The following is a 22,387-nucleotide window of genomic DNA, read 5'->3' on the forward strand; positions in this document are numbered from 1 at the left end:
GGACTTTAGGAATAATGTCATTGTACACATTTTATTTTTCATGCACAGCTGGGAAAAATGCAATTCTGAAATGCACAGCAGAATTAAACATGACATGCAGGATAAAATATTATATATATACACGCATACACACACATACATATACATTTACATATACATATACATATATACTACATGGACAGAAGTAGGCGGACACATATACACAAAACGCACATACACATACATACAGTGACCTCTGCTGAATTCTTAAGTTGACCCATTAATAAGGAAATGAGAAGTCTGTAATTTCACTGGTATGTTTATTGAACCAGCAAAAGATAGATTATTAACAAAACAAGCAAGAAAAAGTCATTATGTAACAGTTACAAACTATAAAAATAATTATTTCCCTCATTGTATATACTACATGGAGAGAAGAAGGCGGACACATGTACAGTATATATACAAACGCACATACACATGCAAAAATACTAGATGGACAGAAGGCGGCGGACACATATTTTGTCCTGCCCTCTCGTCGACCACGCCCCCTCGTTAACCTCATGTGGAGTCTCCGTATTCACCACCTATTTCTAGTTGCTGTTGTTAGTTCAGTGTATTTCAGTCCGCGTTCAAGTACGTTTTCCTAGTCCTGTCATTAACATATGTTCCCCTTCAAATAAAACCCTTTTTATTACCACGGCTTCCTTCGCCTGCTTCCCTGTACTGATCCGTGACAGAATGACAGGACTACAGGAGAAGATGCCTCCCTTCCATGAGGCGGAACACCTTGACCTTTTGGACGAGGTAGAATACTGGCTCAAGGAGTCCAAAATGAAGGGAGACCCCACGGCGCAAGCCGTCGCTCGCCGGTCAAGGGAAATCTTGACCCACTTCTCCCCTGCCGAAGACCCGCGCCTCACAGCAGAGGTATGGTGGCATTTAGCCCGGCTGAAGAGCTGGGTAGCTGAGGACATGATCCAGCAGGTAGGGGGCGATTACAGTCTTTGTCCTTTTATTCCACATGAATTGCCGGACCTCGTTGCACTTGTTCGGGGGAGAGAGAAGCAGGGAAAGCGACGAGGGAAAGCGTTGCACGTTTCCCTAGGGGCCGTCTCCATCTCCGCCATTTCCCCCGCAGTATGCCAAAAGGAACCAAACCTGACGTCGCCTGCGCTTGGGCCCGGAGCCCAAGCCCGTCTGCCTGTTGCTACTTCGCCTGCACCCACTGCCAAGGCGCGAACCCCAGCTCTGTTACCCCCACTTGGCAGATCCCAACCAGGAATTGGGCTCTTCATATCCAGGAGGGGGAGAGGTCACTTGCGCAGGGGTTGGTTCCTGCCTGCCCTGCCCCCTGGCTCATCCTCGGTCCCTGTGGCTGGGACTCATGCAGCACCTGCGGGTCCTTCGGTTCCTGCTCAGCGGTCGCCTGCGGTTCCCTGGACTCCTGCTTGGCGGTCGCCTGTGGGTGCTTCTCCGATGACTCTTCGGCCCCGCCTCCGTTAACTCATCGGTCGTCTGCGGGTTCCCCCGCTCCGACTCATCGGTCACCTATGCCTGGGCCGGCTGTGGCTGCTGTTCACTCTTCCCCTCTCCCAGTGCCCCCTTCGCCTTCCTCTTCGCCTCCTCTGGTTATCTTCCTCTTCACCTCCTTTGCCTGTCCCTCCATCTGCCTCCTTGCCCCCTTCGTCGTCCCCTCCTGCTCCTGCCTCGCTGTTGCCGAAGGTCCCTTCGGCTCCAACCTCGCAGTCGCCGGCTGCCTCTGCAGCTTCTGCCTCTTGCCTACTGGGGTTCCCTCGGGCTCCCCATTTTCCCCCGTCCTCTACCATCCTGCCTCCTGTTTTCGTACCTCTGTGTCTGCTCCTCGTCGCTCCGCTCCTTTGTTCGCTCCTGGTCCTTTTTTTCCTCCTGTTGGTGTTCCCCCAGTGTCTCCGTTCTTGGTGCCCCTGTGCCTGTCTGCGTTCCCGTTGGTTTGTCAGTGGTTTTCCTGCTTCTTGTCCCTGTGTCTGCTCTGTGTGTCTGTCCTGTTCCCGGTTCCTCATTGATATTTTGCTTTTGTTTCTCTAGGTCCTGTTAGTCCCTTCACTCCCATTGGGTAATGTCATGCTCCATTCGTCCTGCCCTCTCGTCGATCATGCCCCCTCGTTAACCTCGTGCAGAGTCCCTGTGTTCACCAGCTGTTTCTGGTTGCTGTTGTTAGTTCAGTGTATTTGCAGACCGCGTTCACATGCGTTTTCCTAGTTCTGTCATTAACGTTACGTATGTTCCTCTGCAAATAAAACCCTTTTTTTATCCACGGCTTCCTTCGCCTGCTTCCCTGTGCTGATCTGTGACACAAACGCACATACACATACATATGTACTACATGGACAGAAGTAGATGGAGACATATACACACATACATGTACTGTATACTACATGGACAGAAGTAGGTGGACACAAACACCCATATATATACTACTGTATACGGACAAAGTTCCTTTTTTGACGGAGTACTTTGGTTTTTGGTTTAATATTGGAGTAAAATAGTGGAGTAAAAGCATAAAGTTGACCCAAAGTTGCATAAAACGGAAATTCATTTTTATACATTTAGACAGCCAATTGCCATTTAAACAACCAATTGCAGACTTGCCGATCAGGGTTTCAAGCGTCTGTTGTCTGAGGAGTTATGGCTGGAAAGAAGTATATGTAATTTAAAAAATCAACATTAGAAAAATATACAGAGGGCTAAGAAAGAGGATATATCTGAACTCCAAAACATGTAGCCAATGTTTCGGGTAATTTCCACATTTCTTTGTTTTCATTTTATTGATTTTTGTACTGTATGTAAAGGCATATTTCAAATAAATGTTTAAAAAGATCATTATGATTTTTCAGTTTCATTAACTTTATGATACTTAAACCCTGTCCTACTTTCTGATACTCAAAGAGCTGTTACAGTACCAAATTGGTTGATGCAGCTCATTTTGTGGAGCAGCATATTGTGTACTGTAGCACACTGCATGTACTGACACAATAAGGAATGTTTGATAAATTGTCACAACAATTGTCTGCAGTGTGTAAACATGGTGAAAGTCTGAAGATGGACATGTTTCTTTTGCCTGAAATTTAATGGTGTGTTGTTGCTTTTTCAAAAGCCACACTCAGATCACAAAATCAGATGACAGCTGTATGAAAGTCACCCCTTTGACAGAGGTGACCTGTACACCCCAGTTATGAAATCTTTCCAGGATTATTATTTATATTTATGATAATTCCCCTGATGTCTTTTTTGACTGCTGTGGTACTGTGTTGTTTTTGATTTGTTTGGGGTCACAACATCTGATGGCTGATATCAGAAATTGTGACCCTTCAACTGAAGTCATGAAATCTATCCAAGATTATAATATCTATTTAGGACAAATTACCTGAAGGGTTTTTGATTGCTTAGTCACTGTTTTTTCCTTGATTTGTTTGGGATCACATAATTTGATGGTTGCTATCAGAAATTGTGAGCCCATGTACCTAGGCCCAGCTGTTAACCAGAGTTGTGACAGTTTTTGGTTATACATAGGAAAGGCAGATAAGCCACCTGATGTGGCCCATTTAAATAAGGTTGGTGTGTCTGGCATTATTAAAGTGTTAGAAGCTATGACTGTATGAGGAAGGTACCGGTAAGATGGCACCTCTCTGGTGGCATCGGTAAGAACACCAGGGAAGGCAGACGCAGTTCCAAACTTTACTGCATTCAATTAGGCGGTACAGTATTGCACTGGAGTTAACATACTGTAGGCTGGCCATTGGCTGTTACAGGTGCAATGACTTAGTTGTAGACAGGGTGTGCATGTGGTCTAAGGAAGAAAATAATATTATATAAATAACTAAAACAATAAGAACATGGAGACATGTTCAGCTAATTAACACAAATACAACCACTTTATACGATCTCTAATCATCAATCATGTAACAGTACTGCCATCTATTGGTTAACCCCGGTACATACCGGATACGTAACAGTAATACTATTACCCTCCCTTACTGTATTATCCCATCTCTCCTAAATATTTTGCAGTCTAACGAGAACTGACTAACAAAACAAATTTAATATATAAGATACACAATTACAAGAACGAACGCAGAATACAGAGAATCTGCCTGCAATACACTCAGTAGCAGAGCTCCTCAAAAGTTACACACTAACAACTAACAATCCGGTAGACCGCATTGCAATATTAAAGCACCGAATGTAATCAGTCCAGGACCAGTCACTTACAGTTCGTCAGTGGCACACAATACTGCACCCCTGAGTATGGTGAGTAACTGGCCAGGATCGTTCGGCACTGGGTAGGATGATCTGGTGCGGCACAATCAGAAAACCACCTCTGAAAACTCAAAAGAGACGCTCCTGACGCTGATCCAAGCGTATGCGCGTTGGCATCCCGTTTTCGGAGACGGCCTTTCCAACAGGCACTCTCTCGCAGGTTAGAGTGGCCCATTTAAATATGTTCAAAGTAAAAAGTATGTGAACCCCTTGGAATTTTCTACGTGTATGACTAAATCCCATATAAAACATAGTTGAATCTTCATGTAAGTCACAATAATTTACAAACACTGTGTCCTATAATTAAGATACACAGATTTTCAGAGAATATTTGACCATATTGTATAAAGTAGGAAAAAGTAAGTGAACCCCAAGTAAATGACTTTTTTTAAAAGCTTAAAAATTTAGCACACCTGGAGTCCATTTAATGAAACGAGTTCAGGGGTGTGGCCTAGAATTACTTTGGTTGATAAAAACCACTGAAAAGGTTCAGTTTGGGCTTTTGACAAGAAGCATGTCCAGATGGGAATCATGCCTCGCACAAAAGAGCTGTCTGAAGACCTAAGATCAAGAATTGTTAAGTTACATAAGGCTGGAAAGGGTTACAAAGTTGTCTCAAAGATTTTACATATTCATTAGTCTACTGTTGGCAAGTTGTCTATAAATTATTATTATATTATTATTAATATAAACTATTAGGCAAGTTGTCTATAAATGGAGACAATTTGGTACCGTGGCTACTCTGCCTAGAAGTGGGCGCCCTGCCAAGATGACCCCAATAGCACAACGCAAAGTCATCTTTGAGGAAAAGAAGAATCCTAAAGTGACAGCGAAAGACTTGAAGAAGTCATTAGAACTGTCTAGCATCTGTGTTCATGAATCAGCTAGAAAGGAGTCCATGGCAGAGCACCAAGAAGGAAGCCACTGCTGTCAAACATTGCTGTACGCCTGAAGTTTGCGAAGGAGCACTTGGACACTCCACAGCGATACTGGGAAAATGTTTTGTGGAGTGATGAAACTAAAATTGAACTATTTGGGAGGAACAAGCAGAACTTCATTTGGCGTAAAAAGATAAATGCATCATCCCTACAGTAAAGTATGGTGGAGGGAACATCATGATTTGGGTCTGCTTTGCTGCATCAGGGTCTGGAAAGCTCGCCATCATTGAGGGGAAAATGAATTCCCAACTTTATCAGCAAATTCTTCAGGATAATGTGAGAATGTCTGTCCTTCAACTGAGGCTGGGTGATGTAACAGGACAATGACCCCAAACATCGCAGTGGAGTGGCCCAGTCAGAGCCCCAATCTCAATCCTATTGAGATGCTGTGGAATGACTTTAAGAGAGCAATACACAGAAGGCAACCAAAGAATATGGAAGAGTTAAGGCAGTTTTGCAGGGGAAGAATGGGCTAAAACTCTCTCCACACGATGTGCAGGTCTGATCTGCAATTACAGGAAGTGCCTGGTTGCGGTCATTGCTGCCAAAGGAGGGTCAACCAGTTATTGAACCTAAGGGTTCACTTACCTTCTCCAGTACCACTGTGAATGCTGAATATGTTTGAATAATAAAAACTTGAAAGAGTAGAACCTTTTTTGTGTTATTGGCTTAAGCTCATTGTGTATATCAGTACCTGTGACTTAGATGAAGATCAGATCACTTTTTATGAATAAATTCCAAGGGGTTCACATACTTTTTACTTTGACTGTATACTCATAGCATCAAGTTGCCCATGTGAGCTTTAATCACTTTTTAGTTGTGTTAGAATTATACAAATAGGCTACTCTACAAATCAGCCTAATTTTGTTTAATCTGATATAACAAGCAGCTAAACCTATATCATGTTAAAAGCCAGCATTTCTATACACCCACTCTACATCGCATTGACATTCATTTGTTTACAACGTATGAGTTTACATTGTTTGCGTTAGGAACACATCTGTGTGAGCAAGCTCAAGCTATATAGTGGCAACAGTATCTACTGGAGTCACAGAATACAATGGTCACAGAATTGCTGTTACACATATATTTAACTAAAAAAAGACAATGCTTGTGTCGAATGTACACTTTCTTTGGAGGAAATACTGAAGGAGCAGGAGATATTTGTATATTTCACATAATTTAATTTTATAAAAGCATTTTAGCACAATAAAATTAGGTGTACATTTAGAAAACAAGTCTGAGAACCACATATTTTAACTTTGATATAATCCATCATGTAGTTTTTGAGATATTCACAAAATACCAAAACACAAAGATGTGTTTTTGTATTTGTTTGACTTTTTTGTCAAATTTTTTGACTTTTTAGACAGAAGTTATGAATTTGAATTATCCAAGTTACTGCAATCAATGGTCAGCTTTCATTTCAGCTATCAGACATAATTCACATCTGAGGTTATATAGTAACCAAACCAAAGGCAAAAAATTGGCCCAATCAAACATGAAGCCCTGTCAATTCCCATAAGGTTAAGTGTCTACACTTCATCAATGTTTATTCCTACTTGTAAACTGCATTTATAATTAGTAGTAATACTGATTCCGGTTGCACCACCTGCACAATTTTAACCTTTGTCCTTGATATCAAGTTTTTATATATGATTTAAATAATAAATTATTTCATGATATTCATACTTTATGATATTCATCATGTTTTGATGGGTTTTCTTGGGTTGCACTACCTGGCATGGAAACTGTTCAAAATGTTTTAAACATAGAATTATGCCAAGCTAAATTATTCTTCTTTTTCCTCTTCTGATTTAGTTAGTTAAATACCGATTTTAATCGTTTTTTCACTCTGCTCATTGGAGTTGTCACTACCTGACAGTTTTTTGTGAGAAAAATGCGAAATGCCAATATTGTTCGAAGGTTTTGAAAATATATTTCCATTAACGAGGTTTCCTACAATAACTTTTATGGAAATGGAATTCCCACTCCAAGAGATTAACATGTCATCAGGAGTCACGCTGGGCCACACTCTGGGTGATTACAGTCAGAGGCACATTGGGCCTTATGCCATGTGAGTAACATCTGATTTCACACAGAGACATGAACTGAAGCAGGTTTATGATTTCTAACATGAAAAACATTAGGTTGATTTCTAGTCAGTTGCAGCTGGAAGGCTGATATATGTCTTAATCATTAACTCAGAGATTATTAATATAGTATCATTACCTCTGAGCTATAATTTCCGTCTGAGACAGTCGAGCTTGTTCACAGTCTTGTATAAAGTACCCGAAAGTCACACTTAAGTATAAGTACAGATACCCTCCCAAGTCACCAACTAGAATTCCACTCAAGTAAAAGTCTTAAAGTACCTAGTGTTCACTGTACTTAAGTATTACAAATAATCTGTAACTAACTGTACTTGAGTAATTAAAGTGCAAGTAAATATGAATAACAACGGAACGCTGTCTAAACTTTTAATATCAAAACGTTTACTCAGCTTTTTAAAGCATGGAAAAGAAAAATTTTGCATACATCACACACTTCAAAAAGAGGGCTTTAAAAACCTAAACAGGAGTATGCTATTGTTAAAAAAAGAAGTACAGGTTAATGTTAACGTATTTTAAAGCCATTTCTGAAAACACAAGTCACCGTTTTTCCTATTACCAGCATGGGGTTCATTATCTCAGTCACAAAACCCTGTTTTTCAGCTTACATAACTATTTCAGTGTTCATTGTTCAAATGTCCAAGTTAATATTAGTGATTCAAATGCCCTAACCAGCCTATCACCAAGAGAAGAAAACGTTCACTTAACATCAGACACAAAGCTCTCCCCAAGCTGTTATCCAGGCTAATCGTGATAACTGAAATTAATTCACTGGTGTTTACCATTAGTTTAGCTTTCTTCGATGTGCTTCTTTAGATTGAGATTTTAAAAGCCAAAATCCCAATGTGTTTCCAATGGGACACGTCCCAAATACACAGACGCCGAACTGCAAGATGCACACACGGTGGATGATTTACACACGCTAAATACACGTGAGGATCGGACCGTTTACAAAACACGGCCAAACACACACGCGACAATAGGGAAATGCAACCATTAACATTAACAACCACAACAATGCAAGGGGTTTAATGACTGTAAATAAAAAGCGTAATTACCCCAGCAAGCAAGTCTCCATGTCTCCCGTGATGCCTCGGTCCGCCCGTCGCCACACTATATTGTGTTTTTCTTTAAAGTTTTCACTATAAAAACCAGAAAATTAATTGACAACAAATCATTATTTGGTAGACTTCTGAACGAATTAATGGAATTTAAATGCTTTCTTATTGGGAAAATTGCCTTGGATCGCGTACAAATTGGTTCACGACCACTTTCCTGGAACGGATTGTGTTCGTGAACCGCAGGCACCACTGTAGTAAGAATCCACGCAATAAAAGTCACACTGAAATATCCAGGTGTGGATACAGATGTGTCTGCGTCCATGTGCCTGCTGAGTACTTTGTACTTTATGGTATGCCAAGTGTCAAGCGCTGATTTTTCGTGACTCTGCAACAGATGAAATGCATTTCCTGCTTCCACAAAAGCACTCCGTAATTCCGCAGAATCGATTTCTTCCACGAAATGACTCTGTATCATTCATGACATTCCTTTCCTCCACAAAATGACTTTCGTTCAGGAAATGCATTTTGTACACAAAATGAATTTATTCAGTTGACAAAATTCATTTCGCCCACTAACATTCTTCCATTCAATTCCAGTCCGTTTCCAAGGAGATGTTGGAACAGTTACGTCAGTTACGTTATCAGTAGCCTACGTATGTAAGTTCTAGAATCTAGAGTGCTGATGTCATTCGCATTCCTATATAAACGGCAAATTCATCTTCACATTTCATTTTGAACAAAATCAACATACGTGCATGTACATTCACTTTATCATGGCAAGGAATTTCTTTCAGAGAGCTGTAAACCAGCTTAAAAACAAAGAGTTTCGGAAGTATCTGAGGAGGTATGTGCATCCAGAGGCGCTTGCAGTTTATGTAAAAATCCAATATGTAAACTTTCCTTGTCAATTGCCGTCAGTGTATAAGAAGCTTAAACTCTTCACTTTGTTGTAGATGTAAGCATAAAGTCACTGCTTACATTTGGGTCCCTCATTGCAGAAGTGCTGCTGGTGATCACAGAATTGCACTTATAATTTTTTTTGTTTGTTTTCTTTGTCTTTCCGTGATCTGAATGTGCCTGTTGGGAAAATCCTTACAACAAAAGCACGGTAAGAAAGTAACAAACTGATTTTTTGTTAATATACATGTAATTTTATGACTACTGTTTAATAATCTCACACTAATGTATTGTAAGAATCCTCTGAAATTTATTTAATGGTACCTTCACCCTGCTGCATGTTAGATCAGCTCTGTGTTTTATTGTTTGATTTCAGCACTTCTGGGGACCAGTTATTAATTGGGGTCTTCCCCTAGTCGCAGTCAGCGATATGAGGAAGAGCCCCGACATCATCAGCGGTCGAATGACCTTCGGTAAGAGGCAGAGGGCTCACCTTCCATCTATATGCGCGTCCACTGGGTCACTCGGGACTCCAGAGGGACTTTTTAAAGGTTTTAAGCTGGTTGCTCTTCTTCTCTTCTTTCTGGCCTCTGACCCCTGCATGATCTTTGTCTCCCCAGCTCTTACCTGTTACTCAATGATATTTATGAGGTTCTCATACCGAGTCCAGCCCCGAAACTGGCTCCTTTTTTCTTGCCACATGGCCAATGTGACGGCACAAGTGATCCAGGGAGGCCGGCTCATCCGACACAAGTAGGTCCCCACCAGGCTCCCTCTAGAATATTTAAATCTTCACCTCATATCTGTTGATTAATGCCATATTACTGCTCGACATATCATTTGCAGCCGGCAGCCAGGCAATCACTCTGCCAGCTTTTCTCCTAGTCAGATCCTTCCTTAATAGTGTCACACAAGTACCTTTTATAGGTTTGTGTTCGTCATGAATGTTTTTTTTCTTCCATTTCAGAATGCAGAACAAAAATGCGAAATGAGCCTTTGCATGCAGTAGATCAGAGCACAGACGGGTTCGTGCAGATAAAGGCAAATTGAGGAAGATCTCTACCAGATCCATGCATCAGATCAGGAGAGCAGCTGCTAAAATGCCATTATGTAGCAGCAAACAGATATTTGAAGCTGCTGGTGCCTCTGGAGTCCCATGGACATCAAGGTGTAGAGTCCTCCACTGCAACTGTGCATAAACCTTCTATTCTGCCGCCACTAACCAGTGCTCACAAGCAGAAACTGTCCAAATACACAAGTTCAATGGATGCAAGACTTGTGAAGCTGCTATCAAATAAGGAGTCCTATGTCAAAATGTGACGTGACCTGTTTGATTTCAGTACATATGTTGCAAACACAACAAATGACAATTTTCAGTTCTTTGCAACTTATAAAGTGTTTTGCAGCTTACTGTGCATAATAATTTGGAACAGTTCATTGTAAGTGTTTTGTTTGACAAAAAAATACTGTAATCATTAGATTTGTTCAATAAAATTTGAATTGCACTCAATAGTTGACAACATGAGAATTATTCTGACTATATGTGTGTTCATTTCTTGCATTTTTCTTATTAGGAATCCACACGTAAGTAGGGGCAATTCACTGCCCATACAAAGTGCGAGGGGAAAATATATACCTAATGAAGACTGTAGTCCTGTATTAGACAAAATCATTTTATCATATGGTCAGTTATTTTTATACCTACATAAGAACATAAATTTACAAATGAGAGGAGGTCATTTGGCCTATCAAGCTCGTTTGGGGAGCACTCAACTAACAGCTCAGAGTTGTTAAAATCTTACAAAAGAACATAAGAAATTTACAAATGAGAGGAGACCAATCAGCCCATCAAGCTCTTTTGGGGACAACTTAACTAATAGCTCAAAATTATTAAAATCTTCTCTAGCTCTGATTTAAAGGAACCCAGGGATTTAGCTTGCGTTACACTAGTAATAAGACTATTCCGTACTCTACCTACACGCTGTGTAAAGAAATACTTCCTCAAATTCGTTTTGAAATGTTCTCCCACTAATTTCCACTTAAGGCCACCGGTTCTATTATTTAAACTAATATTGAAATATCGAACAGCATCCAGACCCATTAGAATTTTATATACCTGGATCATGTCCCCCCCCTTAGTCTCCTTTGCTCGAGGCTAAACAGATTCAGCTCAGGTAATCTCTCCTCATAAAACATTCCTCTAAGACCAGGAATAATTCTCGTAGCCCTACATTGCACCTTTTCCAAGGCAGCAATGTTCTTCTTAAGGAATGGTGACCAAACCTGCACACAATATTCTAGGTGGGGTCTTACCAAGGAATTAAATAATCGTAGCATCAGTTCCCTTGAACTCCACACACCTAGAGATGTAACCCAACATCCTATTGGCCTTTTTAATTGCTTCCCCACACTGGCAAGAGTGGGACATGGAAGCATCAACATACACACTGAGGTCTTTCTCATAATCAGCTACCTTTATTTCAGTGGAACCCATAAAATATCTGTACTTTATATTTCTGCTCCCTGCATGGATTACCTTACATCTATCTACATTAAATTTCATCTGCCAGGTATCAGCCCAGTCGCAAATTAAATCAAGATCCCGTTGGAGCCTCTGCTACAGTTGTTAAAATCCCTTCAGTTTGGAGTTTAAGCAAGAGCCGTTTGTGGTGGACAACATCAAAGGCCTTCTGCAAAACTAAGCAGATCACATCATAGGCCTTTTTGTGATCAATTTCTTTTGTAGCTTCCTCAAAGAACTCAAGTAGATTAGTTAAACAGAAGCTACCTCTCCTAAATCCATGTTGGCTATCCCTCAGAATGTTATTTCATGCATCCAGGTAATCTATCATTTTCACTGGGATTGTAGCTTCCATTACCATTCCAGTTATGCAAGTTAAACTGATTGGCTTATAGTTTGCTGGATTACTTCTATCCCCTTTTTTGAATATGGGTGTTATATTGGCATGCTTCCAATTAGAAAGTGCCACACCAGTAGATAAGGATTTCTCAAATAGTAATGTTAAAGGTTGGCTAATAATATCCCTCATCTCTTTTAAAACTATAGGTAAGATGCCATCAGGGCCCTGCAATTTATTTATTTTGAGCTTAGCAAGGCTTTGTACCACATCAGCCTCAGTTATACATATATTGGTCATAGACGACACTGTATTTGTATTAAATGGTGTCAGGTTACCTGTGTTCTCTATTGTGTAAAAGAATCATTAAACTCTTATTTTTACTATATCAATTTCATTTTCAGTTATAAGACCCTTACTATCCTACAGATTACTGATTTCAGCTTTTAGAGCTCTTTTGGAGTTAAAATATTGGAGGAAACTTTTAATGTCATCCTTAGCCTCCAATCCAACCTTCCTTTCTACATTCCTCTTACAGGGTTCCCACGTGTCCTGAAAACCTGAAAATATTTAGGGTTATTTTCCAGTCATTGAAATGACCTGTAAAGTGATACAAATGGCAAAATGTCCTGGAATTTCATTTCTGTTTTTGCTTTTAAATTTTTCTACATTTGTAAAATTGAGGAATCACAATTATTACAACATCATCATGAGCAGAGCTTTGGAATGTTTCTCACCCAGTTTGCTTCTGCTATGTTTTAGATGTAATTTGTGTCCTTGTGAAATTATTATACATTATTTGCCTTTTTAAAGATGTCCAGTGAAACCATTACAATTGTTGACCCATTGGAAAAGTAAGATGCATATGAATGTAAAGTTCGGAGAAATTGGAGGTAACTGTGCATATGATGTCATGTGGGAATATTTCTAATTAAACAAGTCACTCCGATGTAATTTAATTGAAAACATGTTAAGAGCTATTACATGCATTTCAGTAATGACCATTGGAGAGAAAACACGGGCTTTAATTCTTAGCATGATTTTTTATGTTCCCAGATTTGAATGATTATTTTATGACATTACATTCTTAGTGTAAAACACTGAAAGCCCATTAAAAACTATAGGCAGCAATTTCTGGCAGCATAAAACTATGTGTAAAAACTGCTACCCTTTCTAAAGTACAGGAAAGTTATTTTGATAGCATAAATCCTTTTACAGATGTCCATTCAGGAGTATGGGTAGGAAATTCTGGCAAGGCAGCAAAAAATGGCAGAACATCGGCTTCTGCCTGTGAGCCGGAGTCAGAGCGGCTGTTTTTCTTTCTCTATTTTTTTTTCCAAGCCGCATGGATTGGAAAACCTTGCTCTCGCGAAGTTTTTGTACCATGTGACATGGTCAAGGGTGGTGACGTTTTGCAGCGCCGGCTGAAGTCGGACAAAAAATCCTAATCATGATGCATTGCGTTAGGACCAGAATTCATTGGTTTAAGCCAGCGCGGCAGCGTGAAGTGGAATGTACCCACAGACAAATGCAGCAATCACACGCACAGAGAAAGAAACAGGAGGGAAGGAGACGCGCGACAAAATGAGTGACCACAGGAAACAGAGTAATTTGGATGCATTTCAATTACATTGACAATACAAAGGCAGAGTGTAGAGCGTGCAAGGTTAAAATCTCATATCGAACAGGCTCTACAAATAACCTGCATCAGCACATGAGAACTGTACGTCCATCAGTGCAGTGGGAAGAAAAAGGACAAGCAAGTGAACAATCCCTCCACTCTGCGTGTGATAAGCACAGTAGTGTCGACGGTCGATTTTCAACCACTCAGAGAGCTTGTGGACCACCTGATTAGAGAAATGTGTACCATTATCAGTGGTAATGCATATTGGAACATCCCATCGCGGGAATATTTCTTTTAACAGATTTTTCGCAACTATCTGGGCCGTTGCTTGCTTGGCCGGGAAGGCTTCCACCCATCTGGAAAAGAGATCAACAACCACTAGACAATAACGATAACCTCTACAGGGTGTTAGTTCTATGAAATCCATCTGCAAATGTTGGAAAGGACCTTCAGCTGGAGGAGTTGTGGCAGTTGGTGGCTTCAATGCACGACCCATGTTGTGAGTCATACATGTGGAACACCTGGAAACGAAAGTTTGAGCATAAGCCGTGAATGAAGGGGCGGTCCAGTGTCTCTGGTCCAATCCATGGGCCACCTTTGCCAATCCTGGAAAGGCAGACTTTGGGAGCAGTCATGAAACCACCTCTTTCATCCACACACAATTGAAATGGGCGTTTGTAATTTGGGACCCCCAATGCCGGGGTCACACAAAGCGCCTGCTTTAGATCAGTGAAGTGCAGGTAGTGCACTTCAGATCTTACCAGCTGCAGCTTGCTTTTAGAGGCCTTATGTCCATTCTCTGCACAGAACAACAACAACGCTTGCGTATCTCTCTCACAACTCTCTCTCGTTTCTGCACACAGCAACAAATCATCCACATACTGCACCAGTGTACTTCCCCCTGGGGAGGTGAAGCGCTCTAAGTTTTTTCCTAGCTCCTGAGCATAAACACTCGGTGACTCAGTGTAGCCCTGTGGCATGACTGTCCAGGTGTACCTTTTCCCTTTGCGTGCAAACCAGTACTGAGAGTCTGGGTGAACTAGAACAGAGAAGAAAGCATTTGCCAGATCAATAACTGAAAACCATTTAGACTCTGGGGGTATGGATGATAGAATGGTGATTGGGTTAGGGACTATGGGCGCTCGCGGATACACTGAGTCATTTACCCCCCTTAGGTCCTGCACAAATCTCCAGGACCCATCTGCTTTCTTTACTGGCAGGATGAGGGAGTTCACCGGAGAATAGCTTATCTCAGCTATGGCTCCACGAGCCAGCAAATCGCCATGCATTTTTTCAATTCCCTCTTCTGCTTCTCTGGAGAGGGGGTACTGCACGCGCTATGGTCTGTACTGAGACTTAGGCATTACCCGTAGAGGTTCAGCCGTCACAATTTGCCCAAAATCGTTTTTCCCCTTTGCCCAAAAGTTTTCTGGGATCTCATCCAGCCATGCCGGTGAATCCTCAATCTCTACAGATTGCCCTTTTGTTCTATTATCGCAATGAATTTACCGTTTTACCTCAACAATTAAAACCTAGTCATACCTTAGTACAGTCCCGTCCTTAGTTACCCATCTACCTTTCTCCACATTCACCCAATCATCTCGCTCCTTACACTCTTTTACCCATAATCCTAGAAATTTCCAGTTTTTACCTTCTACCTTTCCACAGGAGACATGTGGAACGCCTTCATCAACGGGGCAGAACCAGCGAAGCTGTTGTTCTTGGAGTGTCACAGAAACAGCAGTGGCTTGATGTCCCACATAAATACAGTCAATTTGAATCATTTCTGTAGGAAATCCATTCCCCATGAAGTCTTGCATATCATCCAAATCGTGTTGTGTGGGGTTTTCCACATAAGTGGCTGTGCAGTGGAGTCGTGATGCTGGTAGACGTCGTCCAGGTTCATCACCTCCTGCCAGAAGCGGTGTCTCCCCACCTCTTGTGGATCTGGGAGGGAGTTGACCACCTCTCTCAGCTCTGCCAAGTCCCAGTTGCGCTGGACGTACAGTACACCATCCTTGGTGTTCCATCAGGCGCAGGGCCCCTTGGGTCAGGCATCTCCACCAAGGGGTACAACTGCGATGGCTGTGAGCCTGAGTCTCTCCCCCTTTGCAGCAGTCTCTGGCTCTGTCTTAGCGGCGGGGCTCCTGCTTCCCCCACTGCGTCATCTTCCTCCTTCTTCTCTGAGGGAGGGGCAGTGGCCTCCACAGACGCCGGTGCTGCTGCAGCTGTTCCTAGCTGAGGATGATAAGCAGGGGGAGGAGGCACATTCGGCAGAGGAGGGTACAGAGGTATCTCTTCCTTTTTCTTCTTAGTATTCTGTAACACCATGCTGAAGGATTGGGCCTGAGCCTCATTCCTGGCCCTTTCAGCGTTTAACTCCACTGACTCCCTGGTCCCCCTGTCCCCCAGTTTGTCCCGCAGTCCCTTATTATTTGCCTTTTCCTTCTCTAACTCTTTCAATTTAGCCACATATATCCACTTTTCAAACTTATCATCCATCCATCCATCCATTTTCCAAACCGCTTATCCTACTGGGTCGCGGGGGGAGCTTATCCCGGAAGCAATGGGCATGAGGCAGGGAACAACCCAGAATGGGGGCCAGCCCGTCGCAGGGCACACTCACACACCATTCACTCACACATGCACTCCTACAGGCAATTTAGCAACTCCAGTTAGTTCACATATGTCCCAGGCTTCGCTGGCTTTGAACGCAGTAATTCGCTGTAACAGAAAACGCAGATCCGACTGTGCCATAAAGTCTTGTAAGACAGTCCTTTACAACATGAGACCAATCAAGCAGCAACATGTCGTCTTTCCGAGTGCCAATGGGTACGCATTCTTGGAACAGAATGACTTAAGACAGATCGTGCAGCACTGTCAGTACCCTTTGCGTGCTGGCTGCACAATCTGTCTTAAGTCATCTTGCTCTCGCGAGGTTTTTGTACCATGTGACATGGTGACATGTGGTGACGTTTTGCAGTGCCAGACAAAAAAATCTAACCATGATGCATTGCATCAGGACCAGAATGCATTGCTTTAAGACAGCGCTGTAAGTGGCTGCATGAAGTTGAACGCACCCTATTTTTTTCTTGTTGCCAATAGCAACCTATGACCACACCTAAGATTGGTGACAGAGAACATTTGGAATCAACACCGGGGGCATTTCAGATTTCAGCACAGACGGTTTGATTGTTACACTCTGGCAATAGCATCAAGATAAGTCTTATTAGCCCAATAAATCATGAAAACGAGGTTTAACATTTTCTACATGACGTGCAGGGAGATTATCAGTCAATGTTTATGATTTAGTGTTGTTTTGTGCTATAGTATAGGCTGAAACCTGTGGTTATCATCAAAAACAAAATGCGGTAATCGTAAGTATTAACAGGAATGTTAAATCTGCATTTGCATGATTTCAGAAACTACTGAGAGGTATGAAAAGAAAGGATGCCATCACTAGTTTCTTACACACAAAGAGGAGGGATCAGGGAGGAAAAGCAGACGTAGTTGCGGATGGCGAAAGAGGAGAAGGAGCAAGAAGAAGAAGAAGATCAAGCTGAGCCAGGGCAAGAAGGTGAAACAGGTAAGCAGCAGAGGAAGTATGAATAGACATACACTCCAAAGCTGAGGTGCTAGGGAGGAGAGACTGTGAGTTCCCTGGATTTGATGTATTTTAACCATATATGGTACATGCAGTATTAGAGAATGTAACACCTGCAAATGTATAAAGAAACGGCTTTGATTTTGCCATCCCAACTGATTTCCATGCCACCCTCATGCCACCCTAAGAAAATTTCTCTAGATCCGCCCTTGTCGGTGAACAAGGGAATGTTACCTGGCTAACTAGCCCCAGGTAGCTTACATGCCCTCCCTTAGGCTGCTTTCCTCACACTGTTCAGTGAGTAAAAGTACTTTCAGCATGAGGAAGAGCAGACTCATAACTTTAACCCTGCAGCTAAGATAATTGCATATTACAGCTTAAATGTAGCTTGAATGTTTCCTGGTCAACATTAGACAGAGGAATACAAGCCAGCTAACCCCTAGTCAGTGCCCCCCCCCAGCGGAGACACCGGGTTGGTCTCATAAGCTCTTGATTTGAGCTTCTCCGAAGGGATGTTGAGGCACACTGTTGAGGCTCTTCAGGTGGTGGGCCGCCCTGAAGATGGGCCCCAGTCAGCAGGAGACAGCAGGTCCATCCAGAGCAGACTACAGCAGCAGGGATCAGGAAGAGGAATCCTTGAGATCCTGGGGACCCCCACACATTATCAAGCAGCACGAAATGGCACTGAATAATAAAGGTATATGTCTGACACACTTGTCCTTTTTTAATTCCAAATACTATATTGGGAAATAAAAAATAACCTCCTCCTTTTGCATACAGAATGAAATATTGTTATTTACGTCTAAAATGGAGTAATGGAAGCCCCTAATGTTGAGGTTTTAAGTAACAACTTCCATTAATATTACCTTCAGCAGACCAATTAGAACCAACTTCTATACTGGATTTATCCGTGTGTATGGAGCCACTATTTTCAGAGTTACTGTGTGTTATGTCTGCTGTACAGCCCTGATGTGGTAGCTGCTGAAATCATTCACTGGAGCTAAGCAGAAACAGCAGTGTACTCCAACACCTTAACCTCCAGAAAGAGCCATGCAGTTCAAAGCCCCGGAGAGAAAGTGTTGCATCAAAGGAAGTTCAAAATGCCTGATCGTCATGAGAATTTCTCCACAGGGATCAATAAAGTGTTATTATTATATTTCAGGCTTACCTGGATTAAAGGGCATGTTGTTAGTGTATAGTGCTTAGAATGTTTAATTACTCTTACTTTCTTAACTTGTATAATAGATGAGCCATCATATCCTTAATGTGTATTGATATATGCAAAGGGAGGAGAAGGGAACAGACCCAAGATGCAGAGTAAGAGCTAATGTTGAGTAAAATAGCATTAGAGAAATAAAATTTACAATAAATTCATGGTTTATGTCCATGGTTAATGTCACATTAACTTTATCCAGTCTCCTAGCTGAATATGTTAAGCAGGGTTTCAAGTGGGTTGGAAAGATCTGGAACAGGGTTCTGACGCCTTCATTTAATAAATAAATATATCTTGATGCCAATTTCATACATAAAGTTTGTTTTCATTTGTTGCATCCTGGCCTTCCTTCCAGTTGATGCCATAAAGATCAGTATTTCCCACACAAAGACTTTGCTTGTAGGGCTCCAGACTGGGACAATTTATTCACATTTTGAGATCATTTTTGGAGACAGTGTCACTAAATTTTATAAGAAGGTACAGCAGTGCAAAGTAACATTTGTTTGTTTTTGTCTGGAATACTGTTGCTTTTTTAAATACATTCAAAATATCTTATACCTGAGTGTGATATCTGAACGGTATCAAAAATTAGATATCGCCTAATACTATTAAATCTTTTGGTTATATATGACCCAATCCACCGGATTAAATTATACCACAAGTAAGTGTTACGCGTAGTTACGAAATTCTCTGCTGCTAGAACTAAAAGTTAGTCTTCATGTACAAACGTCTAAGAACTGTGGTTTTCGTAGGTATTACATGCTTATACCCAGATACACTATATGGACAAATGCTTTGGGACACAGGAGCCAGGCCATGTCCAACATTAATGCCTGACCTCACAAATGCTCTTCTGGATGAATGGAAAAAAAATCCCACAGACACCCTCCAAAATCTTGTCAGCCTTTCAGGAACATTGGCAGCTGTTACAGCTGCAAGGGGGGGACCAACTCCACATTGATGCCTAAGGATTTCATATAATTTCCTGTAGGTATTGTGGCCAGATGTCCCAGTACTTTTGTCCATAGAGTGTAGCTGGAAGACTCAGGTTAGGCTCGGCTGATGTGCTGCAGTGTCGGCTTAGTTAGCAGTGGCTTACAGGAGTTGTGCCAAGTGCGGCTTATGCACGGCAATCAGGGTGTTGGCAAAAAGTAAGAGGACCGATTCATTTATGCTACTATTGGCCCAGTTACGCTCAGGCCTATGGTTGCATATCATAAGGCAATCGGTAAGGGTCCATGAACTACGTTTTCCCGTTTTACAACAACTCTGTACATAAATAAGGAGCCTACCGTCCATTTTGTGTCAATAACATATTTATGCACATTATGATTTTTTATGATGAGGTGTTAAATAAGCTGGCTCCAATTTAGAATGGCTTTCTGTTTTTCAAATATTATGTATAAAATAATAAATTATGTCAATTTTTATTAACATATTAAGATGTTTTGTTATCATATTTATTTTATTTACACTGTAAAAATGTCCATGCTCTTACAAGACAAAGTACTGTATTTTGATTATACTAAGTGTCCATATTATTGCAAATACAGGACTGTTATTTTTTCCCAACTTCGCATGCATTCTGGGTATTGCAAAAGCTGTTGGAGATCACGAGCCTGAAGACATTTTCCGGCTTTACTGTGACAGTCTCCAAACCTGCTGTCAGAAAGAGCATCACCTCTGGGGTAACATGTGTTTCTGTAGATTTATTCATATTATTAGTTGGTCATTAGATAATTATGGTGAACTCTGTTGTTCAATGTATAATATTTAACTGTTAACCCTGCTGAAAAAAACCAACAAAGACCAGCATAGCTGGTAACCAGTATGACCAGCATAATGCATATGATTTTACCAGTATATATTGTATTTTAGTGCCGGGTGACCAGCATCATTAATGAAATATTGCTGGTGGAACAGCTTCAGTTGCAAGTGTGGAAAGAATATTGGACATTGGTAGACCCGGGAGGGGAGGCATATTGGGTCTGTTATGTCTTAGGCAAGAAGAGATTGTCTTGAATACTGCGTGACCTCGCTCCATGATAGCTGCCTGCAGTTAGTTCCACAGACACTGAAGAGAGATCAGAACTTGACAGACAGTGGAGTACAGTGGGGGGGGGGGGAGCCTGTTCTGGTAAATTGATCAAAATGGGTGGATTTTACCTTGCTGCAAATGTCAACCAATAGAACTTGATTTCTTGTTGTTTCATGACCAATCAGGACTTAGATGTCCTTATAGGGAATTGGCTATTATAGTCTATCAACTGGTTGCTCTTTGTGCTCGGGGTACCTGGTGCTAGAGTGTGCTGGATTGTTTTTATAAAAGAGAACTCTCTCACCAACTGAGAGGTCTGGAGTTTAATTCTAAGTGGCTCAATTAGAGTTATCAGAGAGGTTGATTCATAATTTTCTTACCACACAAGCAGACCAGAATTAACTATCATAGACCAGCATATAAACAGTTGAATAGGACTGTTGCCTCAGGGTTGCCAACTCTCCCGCATATGGAATTAAACACAGTCAGGCCCTCACGCTCAAGCAAGAAGTCCTACAGCAAATCTATATTATTCTGTTATAAACCAAAAATTAGATACATTAAAAGCATTGGAGTACAGACTATTTAGGTACTGTAATAAATCTAATAAAGACATGTAAAGGTGTGTGCAGACTTGTCTCAAATTGAAAATCTGCGCAACATTTAAGGTGGACCGGAAAATCCGAATAAGACGCTGCGAATAATAAATAAGACTGGTGTGTGAGTGTGCCCTGCGATGGGCTGGCCGCCCATCCTGGGTTGTTCCCAGCCTCGTGCCCATTGCTTACGGGATAGGCTCCGGACTCCCCGCGACCCAGAAGGATAAGCGGATGGATGGATGGAATAATAAATAAGTTACGTGTGATCCCGCTGCAAATAATAATACGTAATACGTTATTTACATGAATGCGCACACATCCGGAGTGCAGAAAAGGTGGAAGCGTAAGAGCAAGATCCGATGAATGCGGTAGGCAGGGGTCTGAAGTCTCACGCATTAACAGTGAGACACGCGTTTCTCCCATAATGTAATCTATCTTAAAGGTTTTGATGAAACTTGAGAGCCTTGAATAAAATAAGGCAACAATTTGCACCCACATAACTGTTTATTGGAGTAAACTGTTTTTTTGTGAAATACACCCAATTTAAAGAAAATAGATATTTTAAATATTTAACTGTAAAATGTGGAATTCTACACTGTACTGTTTTTTCGCCATACTACCTTTACCAGCATGCTGTGCAGTTTGTACATTCCCACCGTTAAGGTAGTTTTTTTTTCATCTTGGATGGACCAATTACAGTGGAGAAATCCACTTAGCCCGCGAAATCGCGGCGGCGATGCGTCAGTTGCTGGAGTTGTTCTTTTTGGCGGAGATAACGGGTGTGTCGGCAAAGACTTATTTTGTTTGTTTGTTAATATAATCGTGGTTTGCGGTTGGAGTTGTGTACAGCTGGCAAAGTTAAAAATTACCAGGAGGATAATGCTAGCTGACCGGGAGGAGCCAACCGCGGTTAAACTAATTCATCTTGCCGCCCCTCCGAAATTCGGTGAAGAAATTCATTCGAAATCGTAGTCCGGTGTTGGACCCACCAGAGACACTGGATCTAAGGCGGGGAGACGGATCCCTCATCGTGCTGCTGTGTGCCATGTGGTCGGCTGTAACCAACCTCGCCATAGGATGTTCCCTATCTACTCATTGGAGGTAGTGGCAGGACACCCGCTCCACCTGTTACAGGCTCCGTGACTGAGAGAAACCATTTGTGAGTA

The 22,387-nt window shown here is 41.7% G+C and overlaps 2 long non-coding RNA genes across 3 annotated transcripts; one reads left to right on the forward strand and one right to left on the reverse strand.

Moving 5' to 3' along the window:
- Positions 1–280: 280 nt before the first annotated feature.
- Positions 281–9,493, reverse strand: LOC125720997 (uncharacterized). 2 transcript variants are annotated; one of them, XR_007385640.1, is made up of 2 exons: positions 8,386–9,493; positions 281–3,808 (listed from the first exon to the last, which is right to left on the reverse strand). It is a non-coding gene; the product is annotated as an uncharacterized LOC125720997 (long non-coding RNA). The 2 variants fall into 2 exon arrangements; XR_007385641.1 differs by lacking the exon at positions 8,386–9,493 and adding an exon at positions 4,231–8,155.
- Positions 9,494–9,517: 24 nt separating this feature from the next.
- LOC125720991 (uncharacterized) lies at positions 9,518–10,813 on the forward strand. The gene is made up of 3 exons (XR_007385634.1): positions 9,518–9,758; positions 9,906–10,038; positions 10,253–10,813. It is a non-coding gene; the product is annotated as an uncharacterized LOC125720991 (long non-coding RNA).
- Positions 10,814–22,387: the final 11,574 nt, after the last annotated feature.

This window comes from Brienomyrus brachyistius, unplaced genomic scaffold, assembly GCF_023856365.1.
Source record: "Brienomyrus brachyistius isolate T26 unplaced genomic scaffold, BBRACH_0.4 scaffold27, whole genome shotgun sequence".
In the NCBI taxonomy this organism is placed as follows: domain Eukaryota; kingdom Metazoa; phylum Chordata; class Actinopteri; order Osteoglossiformes; family Mormyridae; genus Brienomyrus; species Brienomyrus brachyistius.